The following is a 20,008-nucleotide window of genomic DNA, read 5'->3' as shown; positions in this document are numbered from 1 at the left end:
AACAAAAGATTCTCAAAGGTTTATGAAACATGAAGGAAATGAAAGGATAGGGAAGGGCATTCAAAAGGTAGTCTAGTTCATCCTCTATCCCCAATTCGCTCATTACCTGCTCTCACCGTTTGTGATGGGGACCCTGCGGGCTTACTGGTCAGTCTCTTTCACTGTATCATTTAATAAGTGAAAATTTTTCCTCACAGTTAATACAGACCTTTATACCTATTTCATATTGTCTTTATCCATTTTGGACATGAATGGATTTAGACATACATGGTTTACTTTTTTTTTTTTTTTCGCTACGGCCTTTTCAGATTTGAAGTTTCTTGTTACATCCTTCTCAATTTTTTCTTCCTTTTACTGAACAGTTGCTATTTTGTAAAAGCTCTTTTCTCTTTACCCGATACAAATGATTGGTGCCTTTCTTAGTCAAATATACATCTTCCTGAAGCTCCTCTTGAAACACCAAATGGCGTGAAGTCTCACTAATGGGAAATATTACTAATGATAATTCAGTTGACAAGATATGCTAGCATGATGACCTGTGCAACCACATGGCATTTTTAGATTCCTTCATCCTGTGATCTGTAGTAATTCCCAGAGTCTTTTCTTAGAGCAGTTACCTGCCTGGCTGTTTCACATCTTCTCTCGTGAACCTGATTACTTTTATCTCTTTCATCTAGTATTTACTTCTTCTTCAGATACTGTTATCTAGTCATTTCCTCACTGCAGATTGTATTTCTCTGCCTTCCATATGAAAACATCACGGGAGACTTCGTTAAGAGCCTTGCCTTAGCTAAAATACAAAAACAAACAAACAAACAAAAAAACCACAGCATTTTTTATGGAAGGAAATCAGATTTCTTTTATTTGACTTGCTAATACATATTCAGTTTGCTGCTACTCATCTTTTCTTACCTTCTAGATGATTACAGATATTTGACATCATTATTCATTCTAGTTCATCTTTTTTGTCAAGACTGATTTTCTACTAAAAAAAAAGTCTAAGCTTCCTATGTGCATACGTTAGGTAAGTGTATTTAATCTTCTTTGCCTATTTTTCACATTGGTAGTTCTGAACATGCTTTGAGCTCTACTAGGATAGGGTTCATAAGGATCAACTCATGAAAAGAGTAATCTTACCATAATACTCCATAAAGCATATTTTTTCTATGTTCTACACTCAGTTTTACCCACATTGTTTTTACAGTAAATCATACCTTGGAAGTAGTTCTTGTGGACAGATGACAAATGTTTCAAAATCTGATTTTCCATCTTTTTGGAATACATTCAAAAGAAAGACCATCTAATGTTTAGCTCTTTTGATACTTATTGCAAGATTTATCTCCTAAATAATCCTCCCTGGTTTTGCTATGAAGTTATAACAGGTTGTTCTTTGCATTAATTATCTATCAAACTTATTGGACAGCTTACATTAGTTTTTTATTCACTGTGTTTTAACTTTTTGGCTGTATAAATAGTGATATGCTTAGGGCAGAAATTCAATCAATTTCAGTAGGAATCATTACTATCAATATGTACAAAAGTATATGTACTGTTTATATATATAATAATTTTAACATATTACTCAAATCCATAAAAGCAAGATATATGAAAACAAATTATTTTTTAAATATGGTGCATCTAGATAAACATAATTGGTCATTGTACATTCATCACGTAAAGATTAAGCACGCAATCTGTTATTATCCATTACTATTTTTCTTATTCTTCACCTAAGGTTCACCTTTGATAAACTTTTTATTTACTGAAACAACGAAGAAAATGGTTTGGAAGGTAATGATACACAATCCAGCGATATTTATTTAATAATCCAGAAATTAATTTAATTCAGAAATATTTAGGAAGATTTTAAAGACTTTGAGCCTTTCTGAGGCTCAGATGCAACCCAACCCAACCTATGGAAAGGAACAGAAGTGTCTGCGAGTTCTTCCAAGTACAGTAAAATGATGAAGCCAAGGAGGGGGTGGGGAGAGGACAGAAGACTTGAAAATGCATTTCAAGCTCAATATAATGCAATTTTAAATTAGTGCTGGAGCATTCAACTAGAATAATGTTTTCAGAACTCATCAGTGTACTCCAGCGACAGGATGAGGACACCCTAAGGAGCCAACACCTTCCTTATTTTTCCTTTAGGGCTTGATGTGGCCCAGAACCTCACTGTAAGATGAGGAAAGGGGAAAGTGGTAAGGAAGGGGAAAAAAAAGGGGGGGATGGAGTAAGGAGGGGTAAGGCAGCTATTTCAAGAAGTACTAGATAAACTTTGGTGTGAAATTTCTTCCTTGAAAGTAGTGCTTCTTTCTTAGGGAGTTAAAAGACAGAAAAAGATATTTTTCTGCTACGGTCCCACATCTTCCAAATCATCCATTCCCCCCCCCCTCACCCCCCTCCATGAATTGAACTCCCAATTGGCTGAACTTTGAAAATATTCATGGAGATATTAATCTCATTTATTCATTCTATATCCATACTAAAGCAGCCTGCTTGATTACCAAGAGACCTTTTACATACTGTTGAATTGTGAGTGAGGTCACTGTAGAGAAGAAAAAGGGGTTTCAAGGAAAATAACCACACAAAGAAGAAATAATAATTCAGGTCAAGTTGAAGTTGAGAGCTTGTTTGAAGAAAAGTATTTGAATGTATGTCATAGTTACTTACACTTTTTTCTTAACTATCACTTTTTTAGTTACTTATCTCAAAAGAAAAATTCTTTTCAACGTGTGAAGAGGAAAAATGCCATTAAAAATGTCAAACGTTTCTTATTTTCAGATATAAAAACTTGTTAACTATTTCAAATACTCTTCCAGTTTTATTTATATATTTTAGAACTCCATGTATTTGTAAATTTATTCTTTGCTAGTGGAAAAACAACAACAACAACAACAACCACCCAATGGTAGCTTTTATTGAAAAGCACAAGATTGTCTGGGTAATAATTATTTGTTGCATTTGTACAGCTTTAGGCTTCAGTCCTTGAGATTACTGTAGACATTCTATTTTTAAATCCAATTCCTTGAGATGCATAAGAATCTCTGTAGATCCTTTGGATTTGCAATGTTTGTATCATTCTTTCTTTTTAGAAAAGAACCAAGTTTTTGTTCCTGATAAACAGCAGGATTCAGGTATTGGAGCAGACATCTTCCCAGAATCCTCAGGGATTAGAGAATTTTTCAATTTTTCTCCTTGGCTAACTGCAAAACATTTCTTATTGGATTTAACTATAAGAATGAACACAGAAAAGCAGTCTGTTTCAGAGCACCTCAGTGGTCACATTACCATTGTAGAGTACCACTGGGCTGTGGGAGGAGGTGGCCCAGACTTTTCTCAGTAATCTCTGTTGGATCTGTTCAACACCATTACAAAAAAGACATGAATAATGGTGGCTGACACAACATCCCAAGGTGAGCACTCTGACTTTTAGGCTGAAGAGTACTGGTCTATCCCTATCTGTGCATGAAATATTAATGAGACTGATAGTTCTGGTGAGGCACAAGATAAGGATAAATAGGATAACAGGGAGGGCATATATACCCAACTATGTTGATGGTAGTTAGGGAAAAGAAAGATACAGGATTAGAATGTAAAATAACCAGTCTGCTAGAGCATTAATTCACTACTAAGCTAGGGGAAAATCTTCCACCTACTTGAATGTGAAAACTGAACCAAGTTAATCTGCAAAATAACTATGCCCATTTTAAGCTGGATCATGATTTGCAATCTTAAAGCTGGTCAGATTTTAATGAAGTCATAAATTAGTTAGCTTAAAAATTAATTAGCTATCACTCTTTTCTTTTTTTTTTATTTTTTTAAGATAAGCAAAAGCTATGCTGGTGCCAGACTGTTTGTGGCTACCCCATAACAGAAAATTCCGTATCTGGTCATAATAAAAAATCCAAACCTTGCCAATTCAAGAAGTATTACCTTCTGTATGTAAAGGACAGTTATACATTTACTATTTGTTCTCTTTAAGAACAATTTGTTCAAAACGAGTCCAGTTTGCCTCTCTGCTCACTGTGTCCTTTAGGGGTGCTTGGTGCAACACTAATAAGGATATCAGCTTCTTTATTTGTTGCATCTGGAGATACGTGTTGGCTTTTTTATCTTTGTCGACAATAATAGCAAGACCAATTATATGTACAAACAACTCTTCATTGTGCTAATGAGAGATGGGAAATTGTTAGAATCAATTTTACCTTTAAACTCTCATAAAGTAACAAAAGCTTTTGTTACCAGACAAGTCCTTAGGAAAAAAAGCCTTTATCTATTGTGGAAGCACTGCAGAACGTAACAGTTCTGGAAAAAGTTCTTCCTTTCCCTCTTTTGATCTGTTTCTGATGAATCATTTTGGGCAAAAAACATCATTACAATGACAACCAAAACACCATTAGGCTGTGCCACTATACTCACTTCTGCAAGAAAACATAGCAGTAAGACTTGCCAGTGCACTGTTAAGCTATCCTCACCTGGACTCTCTCAAATATGACCATTCTTAGAGAGGCCAAGTGGTGATTATTGGTGCTGAAAGCATCAAATAGTAATGACTAGAAATAGGACAGGCCACAGCAGGGGACAGCTGCAATCCTGTCACACAGTTTCTTAAGTACATCCAGACAATAACATATCATTTTTTCCAGTCAGGTTTATTTTTCTCTCCTGGCTTTTTCCACTAGTAGAGGGGAAAACTTTTTGCTGTGGACAGTTCATTTAAGACATACATCCAAGATAAAACTGCAATGAAAAATAGGTACAAAAATAAGTTCAGAAAAAAAAAACAAAAAACATGAAGATTATGACAGACTTCAAAAACTCTCACACGTCTCTTTTTTTCTTTCTTTTTGTCTTTTTTTCCTTCTTTCTTTTTTTTTTTTTTTCCTGAAAGCAACAACTATATTGCTGATACAATGGAAAGGTTTTGACACCAGAATAACAGTTATATGTTTATTGAGGCTGCTAGTCTTTACACACTGAACCGTGCACAGTCCCTTTAACTCTGTAATAAAGTATAGCAGAAGAAAAAATTGTTTCATTTACATTTACCATGATCAGTCACAGAAGGAATTTTTGAGAAGAAAATTTCCTGAAGATATCACATGAGAAAAGCAGTATTCTGTAGAAGTAACACAGTTACTTTTTCACTCTGATCCCACATAATCAGAGGCAAAATCATCTTTGTGGACTGTGGGGCTTTTATTCTAAAGAGGGAAGGAAGAAGTGATGAGCAGAGGATGATTTCACTTGCATTTTTTCATAACTTTCTATGTAGACATACAAGAATATATTTTGCTATTTGATCAACTAGCATAAAGTTGTCAATTTACAAATTTAATATACTTTATTTGAGGATTAATGAAAATTCACCTACTCTAGGCCATATTTTAGATTAATGAACATGGGTGGTGCTGTTTATTAGCCTCTATGTAAAAGGTGATTGGACAAAATTATATAATCTGTGTGATAAGCCAGTATGGGATGAAGAAAAAGAAGGAAAATTCCACCACATTTTCTGCCTGGTTGTTTTTCTACCATTCAATTAAGTAAGGAGAAGTTGGGGTCAGGTTGCCAAATTTTGTCCAACACATCCACAGTGGCAGTAATGAGTAAATGAGACACTGCAGCCAGGCACAATTTCTGTAATCTTACATTGAAAAGGTCTAAATGTCAAAACCAAAGTGCAAGAATTTGCAAGAACTTAATTGCGCTCCTAGAAATATCCTGAGTGATGCCATGTTACCACCAGCACAGCAGTAACTTTGCATCTATGCAATATATTTTTCACCTAATTGAGGAAAGACAATTCCACTGCACGATTTTTCTGTCTTTGTGAAAATTCCTGCAATGAGAATCAATAGGATCATCCACACTCAAGGAGTTTAGCTGAGTTCTCTAACTCTATTGAAAATGAGTAAAAACTACTTTTCCTATTTACTAACAAGATACAACCCAGGAAAAAAGCTATAGGTAAACAGACGTATAGTATGTATTGCTCATACTGTACATGGCCTTCCTTGACATCAAGCTGAAATGCATTTCTTCTAAGCTGTGTAAGTTTGCAAAGATTTATCTCCAACTTAGATTATTTTTTTTTTACTATCCAATCAGCAGCTGATTTCACTCATTTTTATAAATAGCATTTGTCTTCCTATTGCTATTCAAATATAATTTACACTAGGCAGAGAGATTACAGACCTTGATTTTATATGAAACGTCCTTGAGTCATAGTGAGCAAATGACTCACTTCCATCATTGCTGTTCAGTAAAATGATTCTGAGATATCAAAATTATCTGTTCTGTCTAGTCTCCCCTCACCCCACTCCCTTTCTATTTAACTATTTTCCTTATCAGTTTGACTACTGATGAGCGATGATTCAGGGCAGTGTTTCAAGTTTGCTCCCATTGTTTTTCAGACCACAAAGGCAACGTTTTCCTTCAGATAGCTATTGCATTCTGATTTAGAGTCCAGTACAACAATACCAATACAAAGTCCTACATGGAAAGAAAGAGCTCTTTGCTCATCAGAAAAAGTGCGCCTTCATGGACAAGGAGGAAGCTTGTATGATTGATTTAAGGGAACGCAAAATCTAAGAAGTTATCTGTATGATGCACGCAATAGAGTCACATTTGGTTTAGTTCTGAGTTGCCCAGCAGAAGAAAGAAATTGATATGTTGAAGTAAAAGCAGCAAATGACCTCAAAGATAATAAAGTTCTTGGAATATCTTTCCAGTAAGGGAAGGCTGAGAGATTTGGGACAGTTCAGCATGGAGAAGAGAACATACAGGGGAATGCTATCAGTTTTTGTAAATACCTTGTAGGAAGTAAAGAAGATAGACACAGATTCTTTTCATTGATATCCATTGTTAGAACAAGAGGTATTAGGTACAAATAAATATAGGAAGTTCTGTTGAAACATTAGAACAAAACACTTTTCAAGTTGTGGTAAGGGCGGTTGAACATCAGAACATGCTGGCCAGGCTTTGGAGACTCTAACAACAGTCAAAATTCAAATGGACGTGGTCCAGGGCAACCAGCTTTAGATGATTCTGCTTTGACCAGAGGTATTTGACTAGGTTATCTCTGTAGGTGACTTTCAGAATCAATTGTGCTGTGTTTCCTGTAGGAGTTAATTTGTTTGTGCTTATGATAAACATGCTTAGCATGTATGCCATACAGTGTGGTAGAGGAATGCTAAACAAAGCCCTGTTCCCTGAGCCAACAAGATAGCTGTTTTAATAGCAAGATAGAGCATATTATAGTTAATATGCTTTCTGCATCCTTGTTTGGCACCTATATTTGCACTAAAATGACTGCGTGTCTAAATATACAGGCTAAGGGTCTTTAATCTTCATCCTGAAGGTTGAGGAAACACTTGATTTTTTCTGCAAAGAAAGAAGAGGGAAGAAAAAGGTGCACATCACTAGGTGCAAGACAATGTGAACTCTTAAACTTAAATAAAACCAATTAGCTGTAAAATATGTGTCATTTTGCATGAAATGGTAGATCAGATTAATGCAATATATATTTTTAGCAATTTTAATAATATGTTCATAAAAAAATAAGCAGTAGCCCTCTAAATGCATGAAAAAAAAAAGATCACGCTAATTCCTGATGCATCAACTGATAAACAAATTGTTATCTCTCAGGAAGCAAAATAACTTGTGAATTGTAGTATACATAGGAAAAACACAGAAAACTCACATTTAGGTACTATCCTGAAAAGTAAATAGAAAGCTGCCTTGCTACACTGTGACCTCTATCATTCTACTATTACTTTTTTTTCTGAACCTGCTCCAAAAATATAACTGTCTGCAAGTAATAATTTAGCAATTATGGTAGAAGAAAAAAAAGTACAGCTTACTCAACTTTCCCCTGTAAGGACACTGACCTTATGTTCTTTGAAATCCCAACAATAAGAATGGTCTCTGAGGAAAATTTGGGACAACAGCAGATATTTGTACATTTCAAAAAATGTACCACTAGGACAGATCCTGGAGATTATCTCCCAGTTCTCCCATGCTCTAGACTGATAACTGTTAGGGTAAATAACCTCCTTTTCCCCTTCCCAAGCCCAGAAATTTCAGATACCACTCTCCAGAGAATAATGGCTAACACTACTCACAATGCAAAGGAGCTCTGGCCAAGAAGCAACATTGGATCATATAAATAAACATATAAACAAGATTCTTTTTAATTTAGATAATGCCACCCTTTGGCCTATTTCTTAGAGGTAAGGGTACCAGGAAGCTGACCATGCAGGAACAACAGAAAACAGAAACTAAGAGCAAGGCAGTTGCTTTTCTAAGTTAACATCCTGGCTATTCCCAAAGATTTTATGTCCTTCTACCGCTTCAGACTGTTATTAGTGTTTCCATACCTAGTGTCTTCAAAATAGATGTTTTCCTTTCAAATAGAAAGCTGTTAATTGGTAAGCAGTGATCCTTCTTTTCCTTTCACAGGACTTATTCTATGTATCTGTCACTGCCTTCTTTCTAATGCAATAAGTTGCACTACATTTAGGAAGGAGAGCATGACTAAATAGTAATCCTAGAACATCTGATTTATTGCAAATTCATAACCTTCATTACCATAAAATATTTTGTACCTGCAGTCCTCTCCTAGGCAACCTACCTGCTTTTTTTTAATGCAGAAAGTGGGAAAATGGTGTCCCTGTTTCTTGCTAAAATGTACTAACTCTTCATCCTGCTGTGGCATTGATGTTATTTGTAAGCAAGCACATAAAGAATGATCCAGGTTGTTAAAGTACAGCTGAAGCAGAATATTCTTTCTTACATTTTACAACAAAATATCCAAATAAGTCATACGGCTGATACACAGAAAGTAGAGTTTGGTTTACATCAAAGGAATTTATGAAAGTTAAAGCATATCAAAAATAAAAAGGCATCTTAGTCACTGCATAAAAGCTATTTTTGAACTTATATAATCAAATATACTTACGTATGATATAGAGAGACTGTGCCAGCTATGGCATGCATATCTCTATACTGTAATTAATCTTTGCAAGCACTTTAAGTCATTTTAAATTTACATTTACTTCTGCCTCACGCAGTTGTGGTGTTATCTCAGTTTTCACCATCTGTCACAGACATCAGAAAAACTGATTTAAATCAAAGACTGTAGAAACAATTTTTAAAGCACTCTGGTTTCCATGCTTTGTAGCATCTATAGGACTGCACACGCAAAAAAAACCTTCATGTTACTGAATGAGATCTGAAAACTATCAGTGAGAAGCTGCAGCTTAGGTCCTACATCTTTCACGTCACCAGTCTACATCTTATACTTCAAGTTCCTCTCTGTTTATAAAGAAAAGGTCCAATGGAAATAGCAGGGGAGGAAGAAACCTTCAGAAGATCAGCAGTTGCTAGGGTGTCTTTTCATGCTTCAGCAGTCATTAGGTCTCTTATCCAAGAGCCATGCCATTAATGAGAAGTCTAATGACTTCCATCCCTTTTCTTAAAAGATTCAGCATGTCACCAGTATTTATGAGGAAGCCTGCTGTAGCTACAGGGACATTATGTGCTTCATTGTATTTCAAGCTGAGAGATGCTGAAAATGGAGCATTAGTTTATCTACTATATTTTTTTCTTTTAAACTGTCTCCCTATCCCTCCCTTCTTTCTAAATAAATGTGCCACATTTCTAGCAGCCTGAAGACAGAAAAATATCTTCAAGCCTGTTGCCAGTTTTATTTTCCTCCAAATATCTACCAAACCACCAGAAGCTCTTATTATCTGAGTGAACTGAACCTTCAAACAGCAACTGCTCCAGTACCTCCTAAGGACTTCTCATAGTAAATAATTCAAAGTTTAAAGTTCTGCATATTTATTCATTTAACTTGCTTTATATTTCAAAGTAATAAATAGAATTAATTTTTAATAAGAAAAAATGATGCTTTCCAACGCTGAACAACTCCACCAATTAGTAAAAAAATATCCAGCATCTATTTAGATTTGTTTTCAGATTTTGTAGCTCCCTTTCAAATTTTCTGTAGATATGGTTGTTTTTTCTACCTTCCTGAAACTTGAAAAAAATTAAGGTCCATTTTTGAAAAAACATGCAGGTGCAGTCACTGAAGTTTTTCTAATAATTGCAGTAACATTGCTTACATGTGGGAACAAGCATAATGTTAAACATTTGTAAGATTTTATCTTGATTCTTTATTACAAGTTTCCAGCTTATTGTCTGACACCTATGTTAACTCCCAAGTATTTAATTTAATGTCAATACCCCTGTGAGGATTTTGCCTTAATCCATATCTTGTGATTTGCCAAATTACCCATCCACCCAAAACATTAAATATATGAAAAAGAGATTCTTGGAAGTTCAGTGACAGTCAACAAGATAAAAACCCTTTGAAGTATAGAAGTACCATTTAAATATTAATATAGCTTATATAACACTTAAATTGTTTCCTCCAACATCTTTATTTAACCTTCATTTCTCAAGAAAGTAGAAAGGGCACTTCCTCTTCTTCTCCACTCCTCCAAAAAGCACTACTGATACACTTTTGTCAGCAATATTGCCATTTTTGGTTATGATCCATTGGTAATTGCTTCTAAAATGAAATACGTTAAATTTCTGGGCCAGTTCCATGATTATTTATTGTAGTCATCATGCAAGTGATGAAAAATCCACAAACTTTTTGAATCCACAATAGTATAAGAACATTTTGCCTTGTGTGTGGAGAGATCCATTGTTAACAGAATGTCTTTCTTCTTTCCTTCAAAGAATGAAAAAGTGTTCTCTGCCATACTATCCCTTCATTCTTTTCTGCACTGTAGACTCCATGCTGATAATCAACACAGTGATATTTTGAAAAGGAATACAGAAACATGAGGTTGTACTTGACACTCAAGAAGTTTGTCAGATGTGCAAAAGTATTTCACAAGAGACTGAAACCTGGAAATCTAAAAGCATACTTAATGTTTTTGTATAGCTTCAATAATCATCACTAGAGAAACTTAGATTGTTATCATTTTTTACATTTTTTATGCAATATTTATGATTGACTTCCAGTAAAACAACCTGAAAATTCACTGGGAGTCAGCTATTATCCCACTTTTTTCAGTGCATCTTTGCAGCATTTCATTGTGATTAAGTATCATGGGGTGAAATATGAGTCATTAAACAGCACTGAATGATGAATTAACATCCTCAGTTCTGTATTCCCCTCTTGCTGTGACTGGAGTTTTTCGCTTATTCTGTTATCCATCAGTTTGTTTGTGACATATAACTTAGTTATAATGCAGCTATGATGTTTAGACGATACCAAAAACTGGAGATATATTTTTTATCTCTGTTACCTCAGTGATTTCCAACTCTTTCAAGTGCTTTTAAAACTATGTATCTTCTCATAAGTGACTCATACGTCTCCGAGTGTGTTTACTCTTTCTAAACAAGAATTAAGTATTGCTAAGAAGTTTTCTGGAGTAGTATTTGTCATAGATCCTGCTTGTGCCCAGGCAATAAGTACACAATAGAAGATTGTATCATTAGTCTGAAATTTGAGAGAAATAGCAGAAAGTTAGATTAAGTGATTACAATAAAAAGGAATAGTATCACAACCAAAGATAAATATTAACCTAAACTTTTCTGAAAGTTAGCACACCAATGGCGATTATTCAACTCACTGTCTGAACAGGCTAGAAAAGAGTCAGAAAACTCTCCCACGACCTCCTGATAAACCAAATGGAAGAGTCTTTTGAGTGAAGCCACTATGCTAAGAAAAGAACAATCTCAAATGTCTCTGGGGAAAGAGTGACACACAACTTGTGGAAGCAGATTTGTAAAGTATTTAGGGCTAATCAGAGTCTCTGCTGGATTCAGGTCCTGTGAGACATTACATCTTGGGGAAATACTAAATGCCATTAAAAATAGCTATTTATTGCATTGTGGTATTTTTTACTTAAAGGATTTGTAGCATTCCCCTGAGATACCTTGTAAATTCCATGGGAAATACATTAATGGTGGGATTTATAATTATGTTTAATGTAGGAGGTGCAGTTTCAGGTACAATCTAAAGCATAGGTCTGAGAAATTAGATAAGGGAACACCACAATTGTATGCAGTCATTGAATCTAAATGACTCTCTAATTAGAATGTAAGCAGTTACAAATCCACACATTCCCATCTGAAAGTGATTTATTACTCACCAAAAATTTATTAATCCCTTATGCCTACAGAATGGTCACTGTGATGCAAAAGATTCCTTTCCTAGTCAATAGTGCTGTGAATCAGTGCTCTGTAGATAGAATTTGTAAAAAGATCTTAGTAATTAGAAGGAGGAAAAAAAAAAAAAAAAAAAAAAAATTATTATCCCCTTAATATTTTAGACAATTTTTATATTTCAGTCCCTGGGGACCAGTAGATGGGATTTTTCTATAGCATTATTTTGCCTTCTTTATTTTGTATGGTTATTTTTGTTTAACCTTAAGAAATATCCAGCCACTACCTGTATGCACATGTATATAGTTATATAACTCCAATTGGGAAATCAGAAAGCAGTTGTACAAAACATGGGGTCCATAAGGCTGGACTTTTAACACAGAGAAGGTGCCTCATACTTGTTCACACTGACTCCTAGACCTCAGAGCTTTCCAAAGGGAGGATTTGACTTCCTGTTGTTAGTATAAGCAAGTATAAATATTTTAGACATATGTTAGTGAAAGCAATTGTGCAAACAAGCAGATCTCAGGCATAACACATCTTCCTCTCTGCAAATTAGTACAAGAGTATTTGCCAAATAATTAGGCCCAGTAAAAGAAGGAAGTTCTACTCTGTCTTGCATTAGCAAGCAGAGACCTTCAAACCCACACAGTCCCAGTCCTGCTTGTAAGCTCCTTTCATGTACTGAAAAGACTGCACTGAGGTCTCCCCAGAGCCTTCTCTTCTCCAAGCTGAAACAGCCCAACTGCCTCAACCAACTGTGAAATTCAGGAATGTGATTTCCTACTTGTGATATCAACTGTCATCTGATGTATTTACAAAAATATTGCCTAACACGAAGGCTTTATACATGGTTCTCTGCATGTTGGCATTAAGTATGAGGCAGAGTAGCCAGTTGAGTTCAGTGTTGGCATAACAACACCTAACAAGGGATTACTAGAAACTGATTATAGAGAGGTTTTATTCTCCAGTGAGGATTTTTTATATTGAAGCAACAGAATCCTCTGAATGCAAAGCTGAAACATATTAATTTTCAAGAAAAACATTACACTGAAAAATACATTCCTACTCTGAGCTCATAGCAAAGTTTTAGAAAGGACTTTCTATGAAATACTTAGTACATTCTTCTGTAGTCTCTACAGTATCGTCATTACTGTGATTTAGAAATGAGGCAAAGACTCATTATTCCAGAATTAAACTAATCAGAGAGAGTTTCACTGGAATAGAAGATCCTTGATGAAGAGTTTTACCTGTTTTCTGAGAAAGGAAATTCTTAATATTTCCCCTCCCAATATCTTTCCTCTAATTGGATTTCATAGTATTTACATAATAGATGTAATGTGATTTTCTCTAGCTACCATACAAAAGCACTCTTCATCCTCCAACACCACAACAAACATCTCTCTCAGACATTTAAAGCAGGTTAAACAATTCTCAAGTACTAGAAAAATTTGTTGATGTGTAAAGTTACTTACAGAACTGTGTATACAATGGCTGGTCCAAAAGTAATATCTCCTATTTTGTTATGTTGGTGGTATAGCAGTTGGGGTTGAACCTTCCCACCAATATTCCATTACATTTTGCTGCTGTGCAACAGATGGCAGCAGAGGGGCAAGTCTGACAAAATGGCATGTGACATGAAGTATATATGAAAAAAAGACATGTCACTGAATTCCTCCATGCTGAAAAAATTGTGCCCATTGATATTCATCAGTGCTTGCTGAACATTTGTGGAGATCAAACAGTGGATGTGAGCATGGTAAGGTGGTGGGTGGTGCATATCTGCAGTGCTAACAAAGGGTGACCTCCGCTGATGCAGATTTTTATGCGTGTGAAATTCAGGCTCTTGTTTATCACTGGTGAAAATACATACGTACTGATGATGGCTATGCTGTAAAACAGTGTTTTGCTGCTCAGGATTTTCTCTATCAAATACAGTTATTGTGCTCTTTGTACCTATTGTGCTTTCCAGGGAAATAAATAGGAGGCATTACTTTCAGAGCAACATACGTGCAACTACAGATACTGTGCTCATAATGTATCAGTTTTATTCTCCCTCCTCCTAAGGAGCATGAATTCATTAGAAAAGAAAATAATTCTTATCCATCATCTCCTGGCTGTGCTGTGCGCAACAGAAAAGCCAACATATAACCTGTGTAAGAAGTATACACAATAATAAATCATCTGTGCTTTCCAGCATTGCACGACGTTGAAAGTATTCACCTGATTTTTCTCTCATTTTCTGAGATCAAGGGCAACTGCATTAAAGTCTTGCAAAGAAAAGAATGTAAGAGAGAGGAAGCCTCTACAAATCAAGCCTCAAGAGGAATTAGGAAAGACATGCACTGAGGCTGGTGGCATGTTCAGAGAGCCTCTGGCAATGCCAGTCTCCCACAGAAGGGCTTGGCATTGTTCTCCTCTCATCTAGGACACTGGCTCATGCTGCGTGTGAAGGACACAAGAGAGTCACGGGCACCTCTCTGAACAAGGCTGCGCAATTAACCAGCCCTCTCAGCGATTCAGAGATATTTAGAAGAAAAAGAGACAAGAAAGTGGATTTCATTCTCAGCCTCAGCATGGCTATGCTCCTTCCCATAGCTGGAGAGAGGAGAGCACAGGTTGTAAGTTTGTAATTGCATCTCCGTTTGTCTTGGTCAGGATAAAGTCTTACCATCCACCCACAGATTCTGCCTACAGAGAACAATAGAAAGATATCAGATGGTAAAAGGAAAAACAAAAAGAATGCTAATTTCTCACTAGCCTCTTTCTCTATTAAAAAACTAAACCTCCACAGATGTTAGGAAATTCTGGCAGACATAACCTTTGATATTAAAGCTGAACATGTTAACAGAATTTACCCTTAACAGAGACAGTGTCAACTCACAGGACATAACACATGCTCATTTATCATTGAGTCAATCAATTATTTCTTCAGAAATCCAGAACACTCTACTCTTCTGTCAGTGTCTTATTATAATTATTCCTTGTAAAAAATTGATCCTTACAGACTTGCACAACATAATTTACTATCATTGGTGTCATTCTTTTTATAATTCTACAGCTTCTTGAAGTTTTTTATCTACAAAATAGAGCGCTACCGTTTAAAAATATTTTTATGAATATCATTATAATGCAACAAATCACTATTTTTACCATGGTATCTATTCTTTCTTTAAGTAAATTAAGTATGAAATGCACTCATGATTCTATACTCGAGTTATGGCACATATAAAAATTAAATATCAAATTTCAAAGATTCAGATAATTCCTTCCTGTTATAGTTTATTAATACTGATGCCACTTTAGACTACAATAAGTCAGACCACTTCCAAAACTAAGGACTAGTTTAATTCATATTAACATCTTAAATATTTTTAAAATATGAAAAATATTTACTTCCTTTCTTAAGCTTCAAAGTATCTTCACTGTAAACCTTTAAGATGTCCTCCAAGTACAGTAATGTTTCTCTGTTAGTGTCTAAAGCTAAGACTTGAACATTGCAAACAAATCAATGTCTGATTAACTTCACATAAGCAAATAAGTAGAAACTTTCTTACAAAAAAATGGTTTACATGTCAATTTATTTCACTTTGGATTATGTTGCACACAGAAGAGAACTAAAAGAATGGCACACGATGAGATTTCAAGGTTTCATATTTGACAGGCAAAACACACTGGCAGTATTGGAAGATTAGATTATTCTCTTTTGGCATTATATCTTTTTAATTTTTGTCATATCTATGATGCAGTAAAAGAGGAAAAGAAAAAAAAAAAAAAAAAAAAAAAAAAACCCAAACCCCACAGCTTTCTTCGATTTGTAGGACACAGGTTGATTGCTGTCTCTTTTTGAGAACTAATATGTGTAAAAATGAGGTCATTGTCTGAAATCACTCCCCCATCAATTCTATGTAGCCTGTGAGTCACACAGAGTAAGAGAAAAGGTTACATGAACCAAAGTTAACAAGGAATTGAAGCCAACAGAATTGCACGGCAACAAAAGAAATGACTACCCCACAATTTACCCTGCCACCCTCTATTTGCTTACAAGCTTATATGCATTCATTAAGAAAATCAATTTAAAGCAAGACGGTGAGAAAAAGGAGAATGTATAAACATGATTAAAACACTCCAAGATCTCAGAAGAACCATGCAAGTCATGATGGAAGCAAAAATGTTCAGTGACATTTTAAGTTAATCGGACATCAGGAAGAAACAGTAAGAGTACAAGGAATTTCATCACAGATGAAATAATTCTAGTATGTCTTGTCAACATAATGAATTAGTATTTCTTCTGGGCCCTAAATCCCAAGCAAATTACAGGCACTATGCATGTGGCAAGCTGCAACACAAATAGAACACAAAGTGGTAACACAAACATAGAGAAAGTATTGGAATAACAGTTGCACCTTGCACTCAAATATTTGTTGTCCAAGGAGTTTCAGAGAAAGGAAGTTTCTATCTTCTCTTTTCATTTATATAACTTTTAAATACAGACTTAAAAAAAAAAAACCCACATATATACTGTAAAAAAATAAATAAAGGGTGTCTTCCAAAATAGATATTATTAAGATTCATAGAAGACAACATTTATTTTCCTTTGAGACTTATTGAGTTCATCTACAGAAGTAGGTCAAAACATTCTGCAACTAGTTCATGATCTAAAAATGCCACTTCAGATGTTTTGAAGCTATCTGTGAAATTGGGTCTTAAAAACACAGAATAATTTTGGCTGAAATGAAAAAGAAATGAAAAAATATATAGATCAGGACTGACAAAACTGATGGTAGGATAGTTAACTTTTACACAGGAATGGAAAGACTTATTCTTGGATGTACCTTTTGACTTGAGAGCTAGAGATGTATCTGATTCCCTGTTAAACAATATATATAATAGCTATTTAATATTGCACCATTTATGTATAAGATAGACAGCTTGAAAGAAGAAAAGCCCATCCTGAGATATGTTATTTTGCATGGCTCTGTAGGAGGCTTGTATAGTGTTTATTTACATCTGGCTTAAGAAAAGAGGAGAAATAGTTGCTCATGGTCTTTATGTGTCCAAAAACCAATTGCTTTAATTATTTAAGTAACTAATGTGAACCTTTGGGGCTTAAACTCAGCAGCTGCTGCCCTGCCATTGTGACTAGTAACTAGTCAATGCTCAAACCAAATCCATTGGAAAGGGGAGTTCGAAGTCCAGCACTTCCCCATTTGAATGAGTCCCATCACTGTCCCACTGCCAAAAGCCTTTGCTGGCAAGACAGGACTTGGCAATTTAACATAACAGTAACATTTGGGCCCATTTCCATGTATGCTATTTGGACCACATATGGACCAACTATTTCATTTTGGCAGCTGAACTAGAAATCAAGTTTTTCTACAGACTGAGTCATCTCTCTTTCACTTTCAGTCTTAGATTTATTGAAATGTTTCTTGGTGCACTTTTTAAGGGCTCTGCTAAAAACAAGGAAAAGCTCTACTAGCACAGAGAAAGATACTTTTGTAAAAATGAGAAACATGAGACTCCTCAGAGTTCATCAAGGAGCAGCCACAAGAAGGATTCCTTACTCAGTGCTTTGGAAAGAAAGGGAAGGGGAGAAATGAATGCAAAAGAATGTGATGTGATGTACAACTTTCAGTAAAATATAAACATGCTGATGAAAAACAGGATAACATTTTAATTGTAAAAAAACTCCATTGATATGTTGTGGACAGGGCAGTGAATAAGAGAGAATTTTTCACATGCTTGTGGAATGTTTATTTAACGAAAACATTTACTCAATTCTACAAAAAGAATCAGATGCCAAAGCGTATTCCTGGATATACAAACCTATCAAACTACAAGTCAAAGTAAGAGACAAAATAAAACTTGTTTCTTAAAAAAAAGTCAAAAATGTCAGTTCAGATAAATTTTTAATGATATTTCTTTAAATTCAAACTACTGTTCAAAACCAGCTCTAACCTAAGGCTACATACTCTAGCTTCTTGATTTTCTGACAAGAAAGTATGCATGAAACAACCAACACATAAACCAACAGCTGAACTCACAGTCACATAAAAATATGCCTTCAGTTCCTATCTCTAGGATGCGAGATTGCATTTGCAGCTGATATGAATCCCATCCTTACAAAAATAACATTTCTCCCAAGCAGTAAAAGAAAACTAAAAGGATTTTCATTACACTCTTAGGCCCTCATCCTGCAAATTCTTCTGCATTTTCTCAACTTGGCTAGCTGGCAATGAAAACCAAAAGTATAATGTAATATTTCATTAATGAATAACTGAAACGCAGAAAACTTGTAAGCAGAAAGCCAATGCATTTTCGGTAAGATTCATTTGGTGAATACATTGATTTCTAGAGCAGTGAAAATAGTAAAAACTTACATTTCCTTTCATTTAACTACAGTAGTAAGGTCTCCAGGTAAAACAAGGTGAGATGGAAGCAGCTCAACTCATTTCACTCTCTCACTTCATGCAAGACTCATTTTTGTAAGGCATATCAAAACACATTAATTTAATAAAGCTGAATCAACAGCTAATTCCCCAAATACTCAAAAAGCAGAACAGCAATTGCTGACACAAGCAGCTAGAGTGACAGCCCTGATGGATTTATGTCTCAGCTACAGAATATCAGAAAAACATAGATCTAAACACAAAACTTCTCCTACCCAGAATGGTCTTTGTCTATTTCTGATTAAGACTTTGTCTTTGTTTGTAATCCCAAATGCCAATAACAATCAACGCAAAAATGAAATTCTGCCTGCTCACTGCCGACCCCATAAAAGTTGTGATGCCCAGTGCATTAGTGTCCTCTCATTTGAGAACTGCTGCCTAGGTCTTTCCCTTCCTGATGCTATATTTGTATCCAGTCAATGAATCCGAAATCCCCTGCTAATTACCATCTAAGCTGTTATAAAGAATCTACACGTGTTACTGCACAAAAGAGGATTACTGTACTTTAAACTTAGCAAGGCTTGGTAATCCCATGTGCCACAGGATCCCTTGGACATCAGAACAGATGTAAGTTTTACCGATGACGCTTTGGTCAGCCCCTCCTTAGCTGCACATTCTATTTGCTATCACTGTTCCATTGCAATACCTAAAAAGTCTTAGTTCACTATAGTTGTGTAACATGCTGAGAAGCACAAGCAAAAATAATGCAAATACATGCTGAGTAATATCTTTATTTAGTAACATGCTTTCAAAATTCTTCATGCTGTAGCATCCTTTGAAGACAATGAAGGCAAATTTCTTTGATGGCACTTAAGGCCTTTCCTCTGCGTTCTATCTTGGAATGAATGTTTCTTGTTGAAAACAGCCTTTAAAAATAAAAGAAATTAAAGTAAATCTCCTCTCATAAGAGCTCAGATAATAATCTAAAACCTCTGCTTGTCTCCTGTGCTAAATATTTTAAACATCCAAAATTCCTGTTTTATGAACAAATTAGTAGCCAAAGACTAGGTGAAGGCAAGTAGCAAGCACTCACTTGCACTGAAAATTATTTGTCAAATTCAATCATATATTTTAAAAGTGAGCAAAAATTAATGCTTTAATTTCACTTTCAGACAGAAAAAAAAGAACTGACTTCTGTTTATAAATTGTACACTATCTAATGTAATGTACATCTAATATAATGTCCTACTCTGTTAAGTGGCACTGCACAGCTTTTCTTCTACATTTGTAGGTATTTGTAGGCCAACTCAGAAATGTTGAGTTCACAGGGATACCACAGACCTGAACAATATCTTCCAAGACATATGCATTTCCCAGAGAAGGGAGAGAACTATCTATGAGAACCAAGAAAGAGACTTCTGAGG

General features: G+C 35.2%; 1 long non-coding RNA gene across 1 annotated transcript in view; it reads right to left on the bottom strand.

The window, feature by feature from the left end:
* Positions 1-8,630: 8,630 nt before the first annotated feature.
* The window catches only part of LOC128090821 (uncharacterized), a 65,876-nt gene continuing 54,498 nt past the window's right edge, over positions 8,631-20,008 (bottom strand). Inside the window, exons 2-3 of the long non-coding RNA XR_008211102.1 lie at positions 12,180-12,268; positions 8,631-11,524 (exon numbers count right to left, since the gene is read on the bottom strand). This is a non-coding gene — a long non-coding RNA (uncharacterized LOC128090821). The remainder of the gene's footprint in view (positions 11,525-12,179; positions 12,269-20,008) is intronic.

This window comes from Tympanuchus pallidicinctus, unplaced genomic scaffold, assembly GCF_026119805.1.
Source record: "Tympanuchus pallidicinctus isolate F22 unplaced genomic scaffold, pur_lepc_1.0 scaffold5, whole genome shotgun sequence".
Taxonomy (NCBI): Eukaryota; Metazoa; Chordata; class Aves; order Galliformes; family Phasianidae; genus Tympanuchus; species Tympanuchus pallidicinctus.
The sequence above is the reverse complement of the archived record's forward strand: the minus strand, read 5'-3'. Positions and strand labels throughout refer to the sequence as shown.